General features: G+C 43.1%; 1 protein-coding gene across 7 annotated transcripts in view; it reads left to right on the top strand.

The window, feature by feature from the left end:
- Nucleotides 1–19,153, top strand: part of PRICKLE1 (prickle planar cell polarity protein 1) — a 101,943-nt gene that overhangs the window by 67,137 nt on the left and 15,653 nt on the right. Inside the window, exon 1 of one of the 7 annotated variants that reach the window (XM_075014427.1) lies at nucleotides 16,799–16,938. The exons of 5 other annotated variants lie outside the window; for them this stretch is intronic. The gene's annotated coding sequence lies outside the window, so the exon portion shown is untranslated. Of the gene's footprint in view, nucleotides 1–16,798; nucleotides 16,939–17,324; nucleotides 17,562–19,153 lie in introns of those variants that run through there. One more of the 7 variants, XM_075014445.1, reaches the window with a different exon arrangement.

A 19,153-nucleotide genomic window follows, 5' to 3' on the forward strand; every position in this document is an offset into this window, starting at 1 on the left:
TAGTCTCATAACATGTATATAAATGTACCTAATGGTCAGGAAAAAAATTCAAGACTAGTTTTATCCTCCTCTTGGAAACTATGAATAATTAAATGTAATCAAAATGACTGGATCTGATTAAACTGCTTGTGCTACTGTTATGGCTCCTGTAAATCTTTATGTAAATCTGCAAACTTTTACTGGCTTATTTACCAGAGAGCTCTCACATATTATAATATAGAAAAGATGCAACTAAGGGTAAACAGAATCCTGCACAAACTGGCCTCCCGCTTTCTGAACAGATACCCCACCACCCACTTAAATAAGGGCTTATTTCTAACACAGTCTGAAAAGTGAGTGAGTGGGGAGAAAATCTTCTATTTTAAATGCATTAAACTTGGCCAGCTTGTTTAGAGTGGGGGGAGGGGAGAACTGGTGCTCAAGGCAAGATCCTTGTGGACTCAGTTTCTGTATGCGGATTAAATTGTGAGCTCTCTTAAACTGCTGTTACCCTCATCTCTCACCTTCTCCCTCTTTGTATGCCCATCTCAGAAGTTCAGGATTAGATAGTCCTCTGTTCTGATAAAAGTCTACATTCTCTTACTTCTGGATCTTGTCCTGGACTCTTCCATGAGATTGTGGTTGGTAGTACCCTTCAGCTGAAGCTTAGAGAGGGTGATCTTTTTTTGGAGTTGTAACTCAAGCCCCCATAATCAACTTCTCAAAATCAAGGCTACCTCTCCTAAAATGGCTTAAACTTTCTCCCTCCTGCCCTCAGAAAAGTCTGTATTTTGGTTCAAAAAGTTCCTGGAGCCCTTTCCCAGCCTTCATAGGATACTTTTAGAAGAGGTGGGCTCTTTTACAGGTTCTGTATTTATCTCTGACTTGATGCTTATGTGCATCATAGAAGTCCTACATGGGAAAATGAATGAAGAGAAGTTGATGGCTTAATTGAGTGGTTCTCAGATAGGGGTATATGTTCCCCTCTAGTGTACACAAGGGCTACATCTACACAGCATTCATCTCACGAGAGAGGAATGCAAATGAGGGAACCTGAGGTTGCATATACCTCATTTTTTTTCAGGGTAAGTATCTGACAATGAAGGGGGTTTTGCTGTTTTTTTTGCCAAAAATCTCTTCCCAACAGCACTATGGCGCAAGGTTGTGTAAATAAAGTGTGAGATTTGTAAATCAGTGCTTCATGTGCAGTGTTGTATTCTCTCATTTGCATTCCTCTCTCACAAGAGGAATGCCAGTAGATATGGCCAAGATGTCTTCCAGGAGGTACATAAACTCATTCATGTATTTACCTAGTTTTATAACAGGCTACGTAAAAATACTAGCAAAGTTAGTGCAAACTCAGATTTCATGTAGACTATGACCTGTTTATACTTGCTTATAAGGTAAAATGAGAAAGTAGGCAATTTTTCAGTAATAGCGTTTTATGATATTTTCATATTTTTGTGTTGGACTTTGTATGCAAGTAGGTGTTAAGTGAGAACAAGAAGAAGTCTGGTGGCACCTTATAGACTAACAGATATTTTGGAGCATAAGCTTTCGTAGGCGAAGACCCGCTTCATCAGGTGCATGAGTCATGGGGGTGGTTTCGGAGGGGTATTTTAAAGAGTGGGGTCCCAGAAAAAGGGAGGGCCAGAGCTGACAAGGTCTATTCAGCAAGGTGGAAATGGCCCATTTTCAATAGTGGGTATCAAAAGAGGAAAAAGCAAATCAGATCAGACGGGGATATGAGCCACTGTCAGAATCTAATGGGGAGATCTTAACACCCAGGGCAGAGAAGCTGCCTTTGTAAGCTGCGTGCCACTCCCAGTCTCTGTTTAATCCTTGGTTAATGGATTAACCAAATTTCCCCATTAGAACCAAGATCTCCCCATTAGACTCTGACAATGGCTCATATCCCCCTGTCTGATCTGATTTGCTTTTTCCTCTTTTGATACCTACTATTGAAAATGGGCCATTTCCACCTTTCTGAATAGACCTTGTCAGCTCTGGCCCTCCCTTTTTCTGGGATCCCATTCTTTAAATACCCCTCTGAAATCACACACACACCCACCTCATGCATCTGATGAAGCGGGTCTTTGCCCACAAAAGCTTATGCTCCAAAATATCTGTTAGTCTATAAGGTGCCACAAGATTTCTTGTTGTTCTCAAAGCTACAGACTAACACAGCTACCTCTCTCTGACACGTGTTAAGTGAGGTGAAACTTGGGAGTATGCAAGACAAATGAAAGGGGAACAGTACTGTGGAAAGGTTGAAAAACATTGATTTAGTGGACCTGAGAGAGAGAGAGAGAGGTGAAGATAATGTGAATGTGGAAAAACTGCAGATCCATGTGCTGAGGCACTGGGAACTTTGGCCTCGTAGTAGTAGTAGGCATCCTTCAGTCTGCATAGACTATGGATCGCGCCCTTTAAAGTTTCAATTGAGGACTTCATTTACAGTGTGTCTGGTGACTATGAAGACCCACATGAGAGTGACAGTCCTTGCTGTATCTCTTGCAGATGGAGTGGGTGTCTGGCAACTCCTTAGTGCGCTTTCTGTGCGCTCGCTTCTCCTCTGCTAGCTGTCTGATCTTCATCTCGCCCTTCTGAGGGCCCTTGTGTAACCCCTGCCTCCATCTGCTGCGGTCGTCTGCTAGTTCTTCCCAGTTGTCCAGCTCGATGTCTACCTCTCTGAGGTCTCACTTGCAGACATCTTTGTAGCGCAACTGGGGGCATCCGGGAGGTCTTTTGCCAGAGGCTAGCTCACCATACAGGATGTCTTTTGGAATCCTTCCATCGTTCATCCTGTGGACGTAGCCAAGCCAGTGGAGTCGACGCTGCCTGAGGAGGGTGTGCATGGCTGGGATTCCAGCTTGCTCGAGGACGGCAGTGTTGGTCACTCTGTCCTTCCATGATATTCCAAGGATGCACCTGAGGCAGCGCAAGTGGAAGACGTTCAGCCTCTTTTCCTGACGGGCATACAGGGTCCAAGTGTCGCTGCCATAAAGGAGGATGCAGGCTCTGTAGACTTGCATTTTGGTGTGAGTGTACAACTTGTTGTTATTCCACACTCTCTTGCTGAGTCTGGACAGAGTTGTGGACGCTTTTCCGATCCTCCTATTTAGCTCAGTGTCCAACGACAGGGTGTCTGTTTGCTTAATCCATCTTCTTTGGGACTTATTCTGTCTCCTTAATAGTTCCCTTGGGCTGTTTGTTGGTAAGGCTGGAGGCAAGAGAGGTCTCCTTACAAATTTTCTCTAAAGTACACATCCATGTGTGCAGCCAGCAGAATTTTAGAAGGCCATTAAGAGGGCTAGTCAGAATGTATAAGGTTCCTTTTAAACCTTATAACTTTGGTAAATAAAAAAAATTCTTGCTAGACTTCTGAGCATCAGTCCTAGGCCACAGAGGTAGCTCCTTAAAAACTTGGAATATTCCATCTCAGGTCTCTAGGTGCTATAGTTGTTCCAAACGGCATCTGCACACGAATATAGTGGGGAAATTTTCTTGTAAAAAAATCAACCCTGGGTTAAGGGAACCTGCCAAATTCAGCCTGAAATATGTTTTAAAAAAACTTTATTTTGAAAAAATAAAAAGCTAAAAATAATGCCTTTTGGAATGATTATGCTCATTCAACTACAACTGTTGGCATTACTAATGAATACCTAGTTACAGTATATAAAATATGGACTGCAGTCTGCTTAGAAATAGTTCAATAAAATGCATCAGCACTTGTTTACTTTGAGACAATGGTATCAGATTTTTAAGGTGGTATGTTACTACAGTAAAACCCTGATTTACATGGGGAGGGGGAGTCCCTGAGCCCCAGGGAGCAGGGACCCAGACACAGCAATGCCTCATCACTTTCCTAGCTCCCTGCTGCTTGCTTCTCCCCCTTCCACTTCCCCACTCCTCCTCCCAGCAGTGGTGTCCCCCAGGCTACCCCCAGCTCTTTTCAGTGTTCTGCCCCCAGCTGCAGTGCTTGGAGCTGGTGGCGGAGCGCTGAAAGGGGAAGCTATCTGGGGGAAGTCGTGCCCTGCCTTCCCCGGCTGCCTGCTTCCACCGTATGTTGAAATTGCATAAAGCCTGGGTTTACTGTCTTCTGTATCCATTCAAAAAATCCAAAGGACTCCCTCCTAACATCAACTGGTGAATGAGAGAAGTTAGGACTCGTAGTTTAGTCCTGGTGGAGTAGCTGAAAGCTAGGAGGCTATCAGTTAAGTAACAATGTTAGGTATTGCAAACAGCTCTTTTTTTAAAATCAGCTGAATGGAGCTAATAGAGCTCGTGAATAAACATACATGTATGGTGGTTATTGAAGCCAAGATTACAAGTTTAGGGGTTTAAACAATTCTCAATGATTGAATTATATTTAACCATGGACAATGAAGATAGTGTACATTATATGTAATCTGTCTATGTATAAAATCCTCAAACATCATAATATAAGCATAATCTAAGACGACAACTCTGCATGAAGCATGTATGTTCATATGATTCTCTAAACGGTCATGCATCCTTCACTTGAAATAAGATACTCAATTTGAGCTGTGCAAATTGTGTATCGTCTTTTGAGTCAATTTAGAAGTAGGCTGTTTCGGCATTTGGTGCTGTCTGCAGAGTGCCATGTGGTGAAATGCTGCACTGTTTTGAGGCATCTCTTACTCTTCTTGCAACAAGGTATAGAGGGATGCTGAAATAGTGCACCCAGTATTTCCAAAAATACTTCAAAGTAAGGTGCACATTTCATAGATACAGAGTAGCTATTTCAGGATACCGAGATATCACAAAATAGTTCTGCAGTGTAAATATAGTCTCACATTAGTGAAGTATGCATGCCTCCCATTGAAGGCTCAGGCCTTAAGTTTGTAAGTCATATTTTAAAAAATTAAAGGATATTAACTTTGATTATAAGAGATTACACTCAGTTTTTTTAAAGGCTTAGGTAAATTGTTATGGAAAGAGTGGTGATAATTGTGTTATATTATTATAGATCATATCAATACAAAAATAAGGCCTTCAAGCAAGGATAACACATTTCAGAATAGACCATTTTGCCCTAGAAAAGAAATTTAACTTAAGACATGCAACTCCAGTTGTGAGAATTGCATAACTTAGGTCCAACTTCTGGCCTATCTCCACTGTGAGAGGTCAATGGGAGAAATTCTCCCATTAACTTCCCTTTCTCTTTGTGACAGAGGGAGTACTGGGGTTGATGGAAGTGCTCTCGGGGCATGATTTAGCATGTTCCTACTAGGCATATTAAATTGAACCCCAGAAAATCTGCCATGGCAGTGTTTAATATTCCCTTTAGTATAGCCAAGCCCTAGTCAGTGGCAGTGTCGATCTTCCCTTTAGTGTAGCCAAGCCCGAAGTCAAGATGTCCTTCCAGCCAGGTTACTTACACTGTGTTTGCTGTATTTATTTATATTTACTTTCACTGTGCTGGACTTATGGAAAATGTAACTAAACTGTACTTATGGTTAAAATGCCAGTTATGTGAGAGTTCTTGATGATGGAATGCTGGATATGAAAGTTTACTGTAACTACTTTTTTCTAAATGATTTTTGCTTAGGGACAAGGAATCTGAGATTAGCTAAGAGGAAATTCTAGGATGAAGTAACTCCAAGCCACCAGCATTCTTCATCCAGTAAAATGGAAACCAGCCTACCCACAAGGAAACTGGCTGGGTTCCAGGCATCCCAGGAAGAAGACTAGAAACACAAAATAAATCAACACTTTGTCATTGAATCATCTTCTTCTGTAGCTCAAAGGTGTCTTGAAAAATGCATGACAGTTGTATCAGTTTGAAGTTTGTGCTCATAACAATAACTTCAAACTTTTCTTAAACGCTCATGTTTGTAGGTTGTGGCTGTTTGTTTTTTGGAGGGGGTGTAACATTAAAGTGAGGTGTTTTTCTATAATTGTTATTGTGAAGGAATATGACTGCATTTTGGGGGATGGTTTCAGGTAGTCTAATGTCTACAGTGGATTTTTTTTTTTTTTTTTTTTTTTTTTTTTTTGAGATTGGCCTTCAGGAAAGGTGGTGGCAGGTTAGTAAAGGAGCTTTTTCCCATTTACTCCTTTCAAGGATAAGCCTCAGCTGACTAAACCATTTGCCATTTAAAACAATTAATTCACAACTTAAAAACATAAAAACTAGTAAAAGAAAATCAGTTTCAAATTTGTTACATCTCTCATGGATGATAACATATGTCTCTGGAAATGAGATTTCATCCAGTTCCTGTATAGCATAATCCATTTCGGTATAAGTAGAAAAGGAAACGTTCCGAAAGCTACAAGAAGTCCTGTGGAACCGTATAGACTAACAGATATTTTGGAGCATAAGCTTTTGTGGGCAAAGACCGTTTCATCAGATGCGTGAAAGAAACATTATGGATTCATACAATGCTGAGTAAGAAGTGTGGTGGTGATGGCATGGCCAGAAACAGCAGAGAACACCAGTATGCATCTGATGAAGCAGGTCTTTGACAAGGAAAGCTTATGCTCCAAAATTTTAGTCTAAAGGTGCCACAGGACTTCTTGTTGTTTTTGAAGATACAGACTAACATGGCTACCCCTCTGATACTTATTACAAAAGCTGAGAACTACAGAAATAGTTTTGACAGAGGGATCCTGGCCTGCCTTGTAAGCAAGTCTAGTAAACAGAGTAGTAAGCCTCAGCTGAAGTGGAAATATATCTGTCTTTGAGAGAGATGTTTTATTATTCAACAGGAAGTGGACTGTCTTCAGACTTATGTGCCTTTAATATATGGGAGACTAATAGGCATTTAGGTATTGAACTTCTTCTGCAAAGACTGAAACCAAATCTCTGTTTTTGTGATGCACTTTGGCAGAGTTAACCAGCACTGGATCTTGACAGTTCATAAATACATTGTTTCCCCCTCCTACTACTTTGCTATACAAAGGAAAATTAGCAAAGTATAACATATCTTTATCCATATAGGCCAGAAGAATTCTGACAAGTTTATTAATGTTGACAGTATGTCACTTTCTACATTCAGGGGGGCATGTAAGTTGAATTCAGTAAACCAAAGTGGATGCAGTGCTGCTGTAGCCATGCTGATCTCAGCATAGGAGAGAGACAAAGTAGGTCAAACAATCTCTTTTATTGGACCAACTTCTCTTGATGGGGAAGACAAGCTTACACAGTTTGTCTTTCTCACCAAGTTCTAAGAACAGACTCTCTGTACCCAGGCATATAGCACATAATGCTAATGTGGTTTATCACACCCACAAAGCAGACTTTTCTCTGGCAGAAGAGAGAAAGTTAAGGGTATATGGATAAGGTAATACTGGCACCCAGCACTGTAGCTACTGAATGGAAAGCTCTGCACCGTTCATCAAGGTGGCTTACTTAGGTCATGTCTACATTACCCAGAAGTTCAACCTGCTCAGGGTCAATCTTCCAGAATTCTATTTCGCATGAAATCAACCTATAGGGGTCGTCAGTTGAACGCTGTACTCCTCACTATTGCAAGTAAGGGATGTCGATGGGAGAAACTCTCTCCCATCGACCTTCCTCAGTGAGGATGAGCAGGTAAGTTGATAAGTCGATTCTAGCTATGTGATTTCTGTAGCTAGAATTGCATATCTGAAATAGACTTATTTTCTAGTGTAGACCAACCTTAGAATGTGGCAACTGTGGATTTATTTAGTGTCGATGCCTCAGGAGTTGCAGCACTGCAACCTGATTTACTGGGCTGTAACATGCCATTGTCAACAAGGCCGTAGCGCTGGCCTATCCGCAACTTTCCACGTTGCACAACAGTGTTGGCCACACTAAAATTACAAAAGCAATGAGGGGTCCTGTGGCACCTTATAGACTAACAAATGTCTGAGCATAAGATTTCGTGGGCAAAGACCCACTTTGTCACCTGCATCTGACGAAGTGGGTCTTTGCCCACGAAAGCTCATGCTCATACGTTTCTGTTAGTCTATAAGGTGCCACAGGACCCCTCATTGCTTTTGCAGATCCAGATTAACACGGCTACCCCTCTGATACTAAAATTACAAAGACAGAAGTTCATGTCAGTCACGGGTGAGTGGGTTTTTTTCCCCCATACCTCTGAGAGACATAAGTTACGAACAGACGTGCTAGTGTAGACATAACCAGTGTCTAGCATAATGGAGTTCCATTCTTTCTTGGCCATAAGCACTACCATAATAACCAATAGATGCTCCCCAGTTGTTTTTGGTCTGAGAAGAGAGAAAGGAGGATGTCTTGTTTCTTCTTAGGAGTCGCCAAGGGTGGGAGGAACAGAAGGGGAAATCTTGATCTCTCCTTGTAGCCTTGTTTGATCGATATTTCATTTAGCCTGACAGAGGGATAGCAGAGCCAAATGTGTGGCTTTCCCTCCAGATGAATGACACTTGGTAAGTATGCAGATAGTGAAAACTGAGAGTAAAAGGATATGTCTGTACTGGCAGTTTTCAACATTTTTTCATGCCATTGGTCTAACTTTGCTGATGCTTGCAATGGGAAACTGCTGGGGGCAGCAGCATGCTTCCATAATACAAATAAATATCAACATCGTATTGGCCCAAAACCTGAATTTTCTCCATTTGCAGGTCACCTTTCATCTTTTAAATTCTTTGTGTTAACCTACTTCCCAAGCTGCAATACATCCAAAATGTGTTTTATTAAACCTATTCTATTCATATTTCACATCCAAATCTATTTCTTTCAACCAATGTGCATTAAGGAAAAACTTTACCACATCTGGTAAAGGTGAGCATAAAAAAACAATGGGCACAATTATTCAAAGTATTCTGTTATGGAAAGACTGCAGAATTTAAGTTGATTGTTTTTGAAGTTGTATCAGTGTTTTGTTCTTGATTAGAAGATTGTGTGGCAGGCCAGCTTTTGCATTTCAGTAATGTGAAAAACTAGTTTGGACTAAAACTTTTCACTAATGGTGAATCAAGAAAACCATTTTCTGCACAGCTAATTTAACATGTCTGAGAGCCACATCACGCTGAAGTGTTTCATGCCACCCTCCTTTAAATGGAAGTTTGACTTCCACAGAAAACAGTCAAAAGTGCATACCAAAAAAGGCATGGAATTTTTGCCCATTTTCCTTTGTGTGCCACAATCTAATCAAAGGGAAGATAAATATTTTAGGGTTTTTAAGTTAATATAAAAGTCTAGACCACAGTTAGTCCTATTCAGCACTCCGGTCATCAAAGTTATTGGTTTCAACAGTTGTCTGACTAACCTGATGGGAGGCTACAATCTTGACACATAGGCCTAGAACGCTTTTTGGGAATCGAGAAACTGAACGTGGGAGAAGGGACATAACCTCACCACGCACTACCAAAGGAACATGTGTTCTGAAACAAATCCATGGTGAGAAGGAAAGTGTAAACAATTTTTATTTATCACAGTCAAGTTGTTTAGGCTTAGGATTCAAGTTACCTTAAAATAATATTGTCTCTTTAAAGCAGTGGTATCAAAAAGAAATCTAACAGTTGCCACAACTCCTTGCCCCCAATCCAAGTTCCCTCCCATCCAGGTGCCTTTGCCCTGCCAGCCAGGCACCCTACCCCCCCACCCCCACACACCTCCCCAGCCAGAAACACCCACCCTGTGCAAACTGCCAGTGTCTTACTAGAGCTGCACAAGCTGTTCCACTGCCCTGAGTTGAGCCACCATGAGCAAGACAGCACAAGCAGCCCCAAGTGAGTTGCCCTGAGCCGTGCCACCTGAGCTACCTCACAAGCCATCCCACACAAGCTGTCCTGCAGCCCCGGGTGAGCTGCAGGAGGTGCTGCCTCCACCACGTGCTTGTCCCACCACATAGTGGGGCATGTGTGTGGAAGGGCAGAGGCTGCTTCATGTGTGCGGCTCTAATGAGCTGCTCCGCCACACCACAGTGTCCAGTTCACCACATGTGGCAAACAGAGACTGGATTGGACATTGTGGCTTTACAGGGCCTTTTAAGTTTCCTATTCAAACAAAATCCTGGGCAAAAATAATTCTTCAAATGACTGGATGACTTTGGCAGTTTGTAATAGGATATGGAACCTTTCACCTTTGAGTATTAGCAGAAATTCATACTGTGTTGGTGGCAAAGAAGAGTTGTTACCATGTGATTCCTGTACTATGGCCTGTAAGAAATCATCTGTGCTAGTTTGGTTTCATAGTCAACAATTAACAGTGCTACAGGCCATCACTAAATGTGACATTAGTACTTGCTGACCTTTGTTGACCCAGGAATGAGGATGAAATAACTTCTCCTGCTTCACAGGTAGACCCTATCGGTTTGGGAGATAGAATAACTTGAGGGTGACCATATTACTCTAGCCCAAATATGGGACACCCTGGAGTGGCGGGGGGAGGAGGGGCAGCTCTCTGGTACCAGGAATGGGGCTGCTGCTCTTGTAGGAGACCTCTCCAGCTGCTGCACACCTCGGGGCACTGGGAACAGAGTGGCAGCTGCGCTGGTGATCTTCCCAGTCCCCTGAGGTGCAGGGAGCCGGGTACTCGGTGCCGGTGCTCCTCCCAGCTCCCCCAAGGCATGGGGGAATATTTAATTATTTGCATTACAATAGTGTAAAGGTGCCACAAAGCACTGTGCACACACTTTGGACTGGTCTATACTGGGACCTTACCTCAGCATAGTTAAGTGGTGGTATATACTGCTAACGTCTTCTGTTGATACAACTGTCTTGTCTGGAGGTGTGGAAAATTTCACCTGAGTGATGTGGTAATACCAACCTTAATTGTCACTTTCCCATGTAGCCAGCACTGTGTTGTCAGGAGACAGCTTGAGATGGCATTATTAAGGCAATGGGAGTGTCTTCACCAGAACGTGTGCAACTGTACTGATACAAGTTTTTACTGTAGACCTGTCCCCATAGATGTGAAGTACCAATGCTGATGGGAGAAGGTTTTCCATCAGTGCAGTTATTATCTCCACTAAGCGCTACACAGGTACAGCTGCACCAGTACAGAGCTCTGTGTGTAGACAAGCCCTACATCTCCCTCAGGTATCCTGCTATAGCTTTTTCCAGTGTAGACCTACCCACAGAGGGTGACAGTCCCTTTATGTCTTACTAGTTCTATAGTGACCCGTAGATGTGCCCAAGAAAAAGGGAAAGAAAAAACATACTACTACTACTACTACTTCTACGTATCTCGTGTGCTCCAAGTGGAACATAAGTAATCCTACAAGTCTCGTCTACTGTAGTCTGCCTCAAGGCAAAACTTTCGAGCTGACTCCAGGAGTACCCCAGCTGTTGTCCTTCAATCTCAGTAGACCTTCTCCACGTTGTATGAGGTTTTCCTTGCAGGTTCCATGTGAGAGCTTGATAGACTGCTGGATGATAGTTTCCTGAGAGTGTGGCCTAGCCATCCCCAACTTTCTTCTCTTGATTTTTTCAATGGCAATTGGTTTGTGTCCTGCTCTGTTCCAAAGCCCCTCATTTGTGACACTTGCCATTTGATGTGAAGGATGTACCTCAGGCATCTGTTTATGAATGTCTGTAGCTTGTGATTTGAAGACTGTTCAGTACGCCAGGTCTTGCATCCATACAAGAGCACGCTCTTCACATTTGTGTTGAAGCTTCACAGTTTCGTCTTTGCAAATGTTACTTGTAAACTCCGTGAGATGGAGAGTCTTGTGATTTCCCTATCCTGGCATTGATTGTTAATGTTCCACAGCAAAAATAATGCATTGGGGGTACAATGGGGAGTGAGAATAAAAGTATTTCTGATGTTTCCATTTTTAATTAATGGTGAATAGAATGGGTAGAGATGTTCATTTGGCCACCAGAGTGAGATTATTCAAATCAAGAAATCAAAACGCTGACTTTGACGCCCCCCCCCCCCAAATATCCTGCTTGACTTTCTGATTAAAATATTGTGACAATTTGAAAAAATCACAGTGGTTATTACCAACAGAATTACTTCATGCACACTAACTTGTATTGAGATATGGGAACTTGACTGGCTGATAGACCAAAAATACTGCAATTCCCCCTCTCAGTAATGTACAGTTCTTACAACTTTATATAACTGCAACCCCTTATGGAATCCCCTTGACTTTAGAGTAGTTCTATGCAGGTATGATACAGACCAAGTGCAGCCAATGACAGGGGAGTAAAGGGAGTTAAACAAGAACATAGAGCAGCAGCTCTCCTACCAGACTTCAAGCTGCTTATCAGGAAGGTATTGTGATAAGATATAAATGGACAGATGCATATTTTTTTTCTTTTTATAGGTATCCTGTTGTAGGTATCTGGGTCAGCGATTTTGTAATGTTGTTGAGTTGCTACAGACAGTACTGGTATTCCATGGTGTTTCTGGCCTTGCCACACTTCTTACTCAGCATTGTATGAATCCATAATGTTTCTTTCAGGCATTTGACAAAGCAGGTCTTTGCCCACGAAAGCTTATGCTCCAAAATATCTGTTAGTCTAAAAGGTGCCACAGGAGTTCTTGTTGTTTTTGAAGATGCAGACTAACATAGCTACCTCACTGATACTTGTCTTTCAGGTGTGATGTCTTTTAAAGAGATTCATGTGCTTGCATTGGATTTAGAATGGTGATACAGAATTAAAAGATTGATCATTAGTCATTCTACTCGAGTTTAAATAGAGTCCCTGTCAGACTAAAAAGGGAATTTTACTATCTAACTGCATATCTTGTGAAGCAATCTTCACCTTTTTTTGTAACAGAGATCAGATATTGTTCATAAGCTATTTCTAATACTGTTAATTGGTGATAAGATTTGACAACAGATTGGGCCCATAAACTTTCGTGTGTGATCACATGGTTCACACTCAGTTGTTATTAATCAGCTATGCCATGGTATTTTCATGGAAGGGGAAAAGTTTCTTCCTGTTTACGTATACTCTGACCTATGAAATTGGAAATTCTCATTTTAGAATTTGACTAAAAAAGTTGAGTTGTTGTAATGTTACACAGCCAGTAGCAATAATTCACTTAAGGTCATGCATGACCTTGTATCCTGGTTCCTATTTAAAAGGCTTGTTATCATCCAATTGTTAACACTGTTCATGTATGTGACTCTCTCTTCCACCAACACGTTTATTTTTGAATGATTGGCTGTATACCATGAATAGATCATTTTAAAGCACTCTTTTTCTTCTCATAAAATGTAGCATAGAGATTGAAGATGCGGGAAAATGGTTGCAGTTGAATAAAACCATATTCTTTTCTTCTTAGTGGTCATCCAAAAAGCGATCCATGCCAGTCTTCGCCTGGCTGAAACAAAAGGCAGCCCTTGAGGGGCCCAGTTCTGACTCATGCCTTTCCTTTTCTGCATGTGTTTGCCCTTGACAATAACAATGCCTTTTAGACAAGATTGACTCCTCTTAGCACCCTGTGGATATAGTCTGTCTCATTCAAATTTAATTTTGGTGGAAAGCATTAACTGTCTGCTAACTAGTTCATGACTATCTCACATGCAATAGTCTGTAAAGCTGACAATGGTGTGGAAAGTGTAAGGAACAAGTAAGTAATTGTGAATGTTCCACAGTAGGTGACACTTCTACTCTCCATGCAAATATTTAAGTGTTGGAAAATCATGAAGGCTTATCTAATTAGCTAGTGTATTGTTGCTTTTAAACAAGTTTTAAAAGTGATCAGCCTTGTAAGGTATAATTTCATGTTAGATGCTTCTGTGGCAATAGGGGACAGCTCAACAAAAATGCTGCATAGTGTCATTCTGAACAAGCAGCATTTATGCCTTCGACCCAGAGATGTAATACTAATAAATTATCTTTGATAATGACTTCCCTAGGAAAGCAAAGAACAGTTAGGAATAGGAAAAAGGAAATATGACCTTAGGTGTTCACGGTTAAATTCACAGTTCTGTAGAGGAAACTGCTTGCCAGCCTTTGAAGTCAAATGGGGGAGAGAAGCCCCAAAAGCCAGTTTATTTCAAGCTGGAGGAAAGGCTACACCGTTTAAGAATGCAGAGGAAGTAAAAGCGACAGCTATGTCCATGGTTCCTCCCTTTTTGAATGTTTATTGTCAAAGATGGAATCAACATTGGCTGCTAGCCAAATATGTCTACATTACAAACATTATTGTCTGACCAGGGCTGAATCTTTTCTAAATAGATTTTCCAGTTAATGCTATAAGCCTCTGGTATCTCTGCTCTCTAATAAACACTAACATTGTCCTTATCTATACTAGGCTCTGGAGAAAGAGAAGCTAGTCAAAGTTGTATCTTTGAGCTATTCATTTTACCAAACTATTTACAACAACATGTTTGTGTATTTTTTAAATTTAAAGCTTTACAATAGGGCTCATTGTTCAGTTGTGTGCAGAAGCATATGTGCAACTAAACTCCTTAACTGTGTCTTGTGAGAGAGAAGTTGTTCTTGGGTAACTTTTTTTTTTAAACTGACATTCTACCCTACATTGTTGTTTGTCTACCAACACTCTATAAATACAGAGATTTCACACGACTGTCAAATACTACAGCAATTGTAAATAACTACCTTTATGTATAGGTTTGTATTCTGATAGCGTTGCATTTTTATGTAAGGCCATAGTCCTTTAGGTATTTATATCAAATCTGTATAAAATGAATGATTGTAAGCAGATTATATAGCTATTAAAGAATTTTTAGTTTATTTGTAATTGTGCAAATACAGATCACCAGTTTTATTGTAATGCTATATTACATCTTTCAGTCTTTTACATGAAGGCATTGACTACCCTGAAATGCTTTCCTCTTGCTTAAAATACAGTAGTTTATTTTAAATCTGTATTTCATGAGGGGGCTTTTGTATTAAATCCTACCTAAAATATTTGTCACAATTTTATGAGGCTGCTTTGAATTTTGTTAGTGTATGAATTATTAATGGTAGCCCACTTTTGACACCTTCCACTATCCTGTTTGATTAAGTACACAGACTTTTACCTGGCATTGTTCCTTTCTCCGGAGTAGCCCATAGCTCTCTTCATCAGGCTTGCCTGACTTTACATATGTTAAAGACCTCTTCCAAATGATCAGAAACTTGTTAAATTCTGGCCCAGTGGGATGTTTTCATTGTTATGGACAAGTTTTGAGATGATTGTTAAGGAATGTGGCCTTGCAAATTCCCAAAGTGGTGTGTTGGAAAGAGAAGGGAAGTTTACACAGGCATTTTTGAATGCTGGCATCACTCTCCTGTAGAACTGATTTGGGTCCCTGGAGCTTGTGAAATGGAAGAAGTGGAAGATAAGGGATATCTCAAGTAACCCTTGTAGCTTATGGAAAGGTGTAATTTACAGTAAATTCATTCATATCCAGCATTTTATCATCTGAAACTCTCAAATAACTGGCATTTTAACCATAAATAAACTTTAGTTATGTTTCCCATAAGTACAGCATAGTGCAAGTAAAGACAGCAAATACAGTATAAGTTTACAGTCTACGATACTACAGTGGTTGGTAAAGTATTCTGCATACATTTTTGTTTGTTTCTTAATATCTAAACTTATTTTTCTTTAGTGTTACGCACTGCTAGGTATACCTCTCTATGATCCAGAATATTTGAATATCCAGCAACCTATGAGTCCTTGAGCTGTAGAATATGAGTTTATTGTACATAGGATCACAGATGACTGACAGTTCTTGGGAAGTGGATATTCTAGCTATCAATGTTGAAGGAATTATAGGCTGAAGAAAGGTCAGATCTTAGTGCGGTCTGATGTAAATGGTGGAAAGCTTTTCACCCCCTGGAGGGTGTGGTGAGAGATCTAGAACAAGTACAGGTTAAACCGCGAGTCCAGCGCTCTCAGGAGTGGAGTGGCACCAGACTAGAGAATGTGCTGGATCACAGCGAGGTCAATATTGTCTATCAGCATTACCGTACTTCCTTTGCTTATTGGACTCTTAGAAGGCATTTGGGTAAATTACTGCTAAAGAACAGTGGGGAACGCTGAGAGCCAGGACTGGTAGCTGGAAACAGACTTCATAGGACTACAGGAAAGTTACCAACCCCCATGATAAGTGATCATCCAGCTATGTAAAATCATGCTGGATTACAGATGTTGCTGGCCAAGATAGTTCTGGAGTAGAGAGGTTCAACCTGTACAAAAAGCCTTACTACAGCAAACATGAAAAAAGTGTACCAGTAGCGTTGTGACTTAAACTCTTACTCATACTAAAAATATTGAGTGGCTGGAGTCGGTATTGGGCTGAGCTTTTTTGCTTTGGCTAGGTCCCTGGCCGAGGTATTACATGAAGGTGCATCCTCTTAGCTAATGAAACCAGGGGCGATGAAGGATAATTCTGAACACTGTCCCCTGAGCCTTGTGCCTCCTCCAACTGCTGTAGCCTGGGTGCGGGATGGGCAAGGGCTCCTTCCTGCTCCCCACGCGCTGTGCACTATTGAAGTGGGGGGTGATTACAAGCGGGGGGGGGGGGGAAGAGTTGGGGGCGAGGGAGCGGGGCTGGAGCCGGTTGTAGACAGCCTCCAGGAGGAAGGCGCTTCTTGCGGTGACTGATGGAAGCCCCGGGGTTCAGAAGAGGCTGGGGCCAGGACTCGGGGGAATGCGCGCTCTGGTTGGAGATCTGAGGGCTGGGGGAGACCTGGAGGGGGTCGGGGACGCTGCCTGAGGACGGGATGCGGAGGCTAGCGGCGGATGTGGGCTGGACGCGAGGGTGCCAGAGGGAGGGGGGAGAGGGGGCTGGTGGGGGGAGGAGCGGTGGGGGTTGGAGGGGGCTGAGGGCGGGGGGGAGCGGCTGGGGGGAGGAGGAGACTGGTGGCAAGGCGGGGAGGGGGCAGAGGGCTGCGGTTAGCACCGTGCATGCCGGGCGGGGCAGGGCTCGCGCTCGGGTTGCTGCTCTGGGCGGTCCCCGCAGCCTGGCGGGTGGCGAGGCGAGGCGAGGGGTCCCGGTTCGGGCGGAGGGAGGCGCAGGTGTTGTGCGCTGCGCGCCGCCCGGGCACTGCCCGCAGAGCCCGGACCCCAAGGTAAGGAGCCAGCGTGCGGGTCGCTGCGGCAGCTCCTCCGGCCGGCTCAGGGGCGCTGGCAGCCGCGGCCGGCGCAGCCCCTGGGGAGCTGGGGGCGGACGGATTGCGGGCAGTCGGGCACCGCGGCAGCCGGGGTGGGGGTGAGGGGCAAGCGGCGGGCTCGGGCGTGGGGGAGCCGCTCTCTCGCCGCTGCGGGGGCCGTTCCCCGGGGCGGCGGGCGGGCGGGCTGCGCTGCGAGGCAGGCTCACGGGCCGGGGAGCGCGAGGAGAGCCGGGTCCGCTGGAGCCGCCTTTTGCCCCGCCCGGGCGGCTTGACAGGAGAACTGGCCTCCCACGTGACCCCGCTCCCGCCGCAGAGCTGCTCGCGGCACGCGCGCGCCTGGCGGTGCGGCGGCCTTTCGGCACGAGGCTCCCGGGAAGGCAGGTGGTCCCTGGCGGACTAGAGCGCGTCTGCGCCCTGAGCTGGCCTGGGAGGAGCAGCTTCCCGGGAGGCTTGCTCCCATCATTGAGGGGGCCTTGCCTGCGTGTGTATAAGCTGCACCCTCCGGGCTTCAGCTCCCACTAACCCGTAGCCCCCTGCTAGCCATTGGCGCAGAAAGAGGACTCCGAGAAGCAACACGTAAGGTCAGTTCTTCAGTCTTCGCCCGCTGCCAGAAAGCTTGCGGGGAAGATGCCCTTTTAAAATGGGCAGGTGTGTGTGTTTCAGTCTCCCTCCCTCCCGAGCCTGGGTCAGAAGAAGCGGCTGTGCGCGGAATCTTGTTTGCACAACTCTAGCCTGGTGGCTTCTCGAACGCTTTCTTGAAGTATTTTCTCTGGAAAGTTGTTTCCAATGAGCCCTGTACGCTTTAACAAAGAGGAGTGTTGTTCAGGAGCCAACAGGTGACGGGGTGAAACCTGAGTATATGTGTACATTGGAGTAAAGTCTGGCTGCTGTTTCCTATCGTCGTCTAAAATAGATATTTTCTAAAAAAAAATCAATAGGAGACTGTAAAGGTCTAGATTTCTTTTTCTTGCTCTTTTTTAAAATCTGTGTACCCCATTATGGAATACAAAAATCTCAGAAAAGGGCTTCTGAAACTGCTGGTAGCTGTCTAACCACAGCGTGCAGTTTGTATTTATATTTGAAGATGGAGCCAAATTAAATAGCCCAAATCAGACATTTTGGCAAAGACAATGCTTTGTCACCGAGTTTCCTCCTTTTGTTACATGTAAGTAGTCTGTGTTTGCAACATCAGTAGACATTATTCATAAAAATAAAACAGTCTGAAATCACGGAAGAACGTAATGCCGGGTTTCCAACTTAACAAAAATATTTTGGAGTGGGGTGGGGTGGGATGGGGTAGGCTGGGAGGCGGAATTCAACTTTCTTGTTGATTGGTGTACATAATTGATTGGGTATTATTTAGAAATGTAGAAAATACATCAGCTCAATTTACTCTTAAGGCCAATCTGAAGAAGTGGGTCTGTCCCACGAAAGCTCACCTAATAAACTATTTTGCTAGTCTTTAAAGTGCTACTTGACTGCTTTTTGTTTTGATAGTGTATAGACTAGCACGGCTTCCTCTCTGTTACATATATAGTTAGCAATCAATACAGCTGCAGTTTTTGCTGTATGTCATTATCTAATAGTTTCTTTGACAGTTCACTAGATATTCTGTAAAAGTAATAAGTTAAACCTCTAAAGCAGCCTAACCCCCACGTTGGAATATTTGGAACTGTGTTCATATTTCTTTACAGAGTGCCAAATCCAAAATAAAAAGATTGGTTAATTTTCAAAAATAAAGTTATTTTAACAGGGAAGAAGGAAAACAAATTTGTTGAAGCAGTAAAGTGCGTTTTTTGGTAATATTCATGCTGTTAGAAACACACCCAATATTACTGATACTGGGTTTTGGCTGTATTGCTAATACAAACTTCCTTGCTACTCTATAGCGTGAATTGTCCATAGGAGGTAGAATGGTCATCCCATTCACCTGCTTATTTAACCCCTAGTCTTAACCCTTTGGATTGCATTTGCAGTGTATTGTGAATGGATGAATGTGATATGCATCTTGTATTCCCTATAGTCTTGTTAACAAGCAGTTTAACAAAAAAGTTGTTAAACAATTTGCCCTGGAGCACAGAGTTAAACAGCAGGGGATGGGAAAGGAAATGTGTGTCTTACTGGGCTCACAAATCATGACCCCTTCAATCTGGTCAGAGGTGACCATAGAACT

The sequence above is a fragment of the Carettochelys insculpta genome, chromosome 1, assembly GCF_033958435.1.
Source record: "Carettochelys insculpta isolate YL-2023 chromosome 1, ASM3395843v1, whole genome shotgun sequence".
Taxonomy (NCBI): domain Eukaryota; kingdom Metazoa; phylum Chordata; order Testudines; family Carettochelyidae; genus Carettochelys; species Carettochelys insculpta.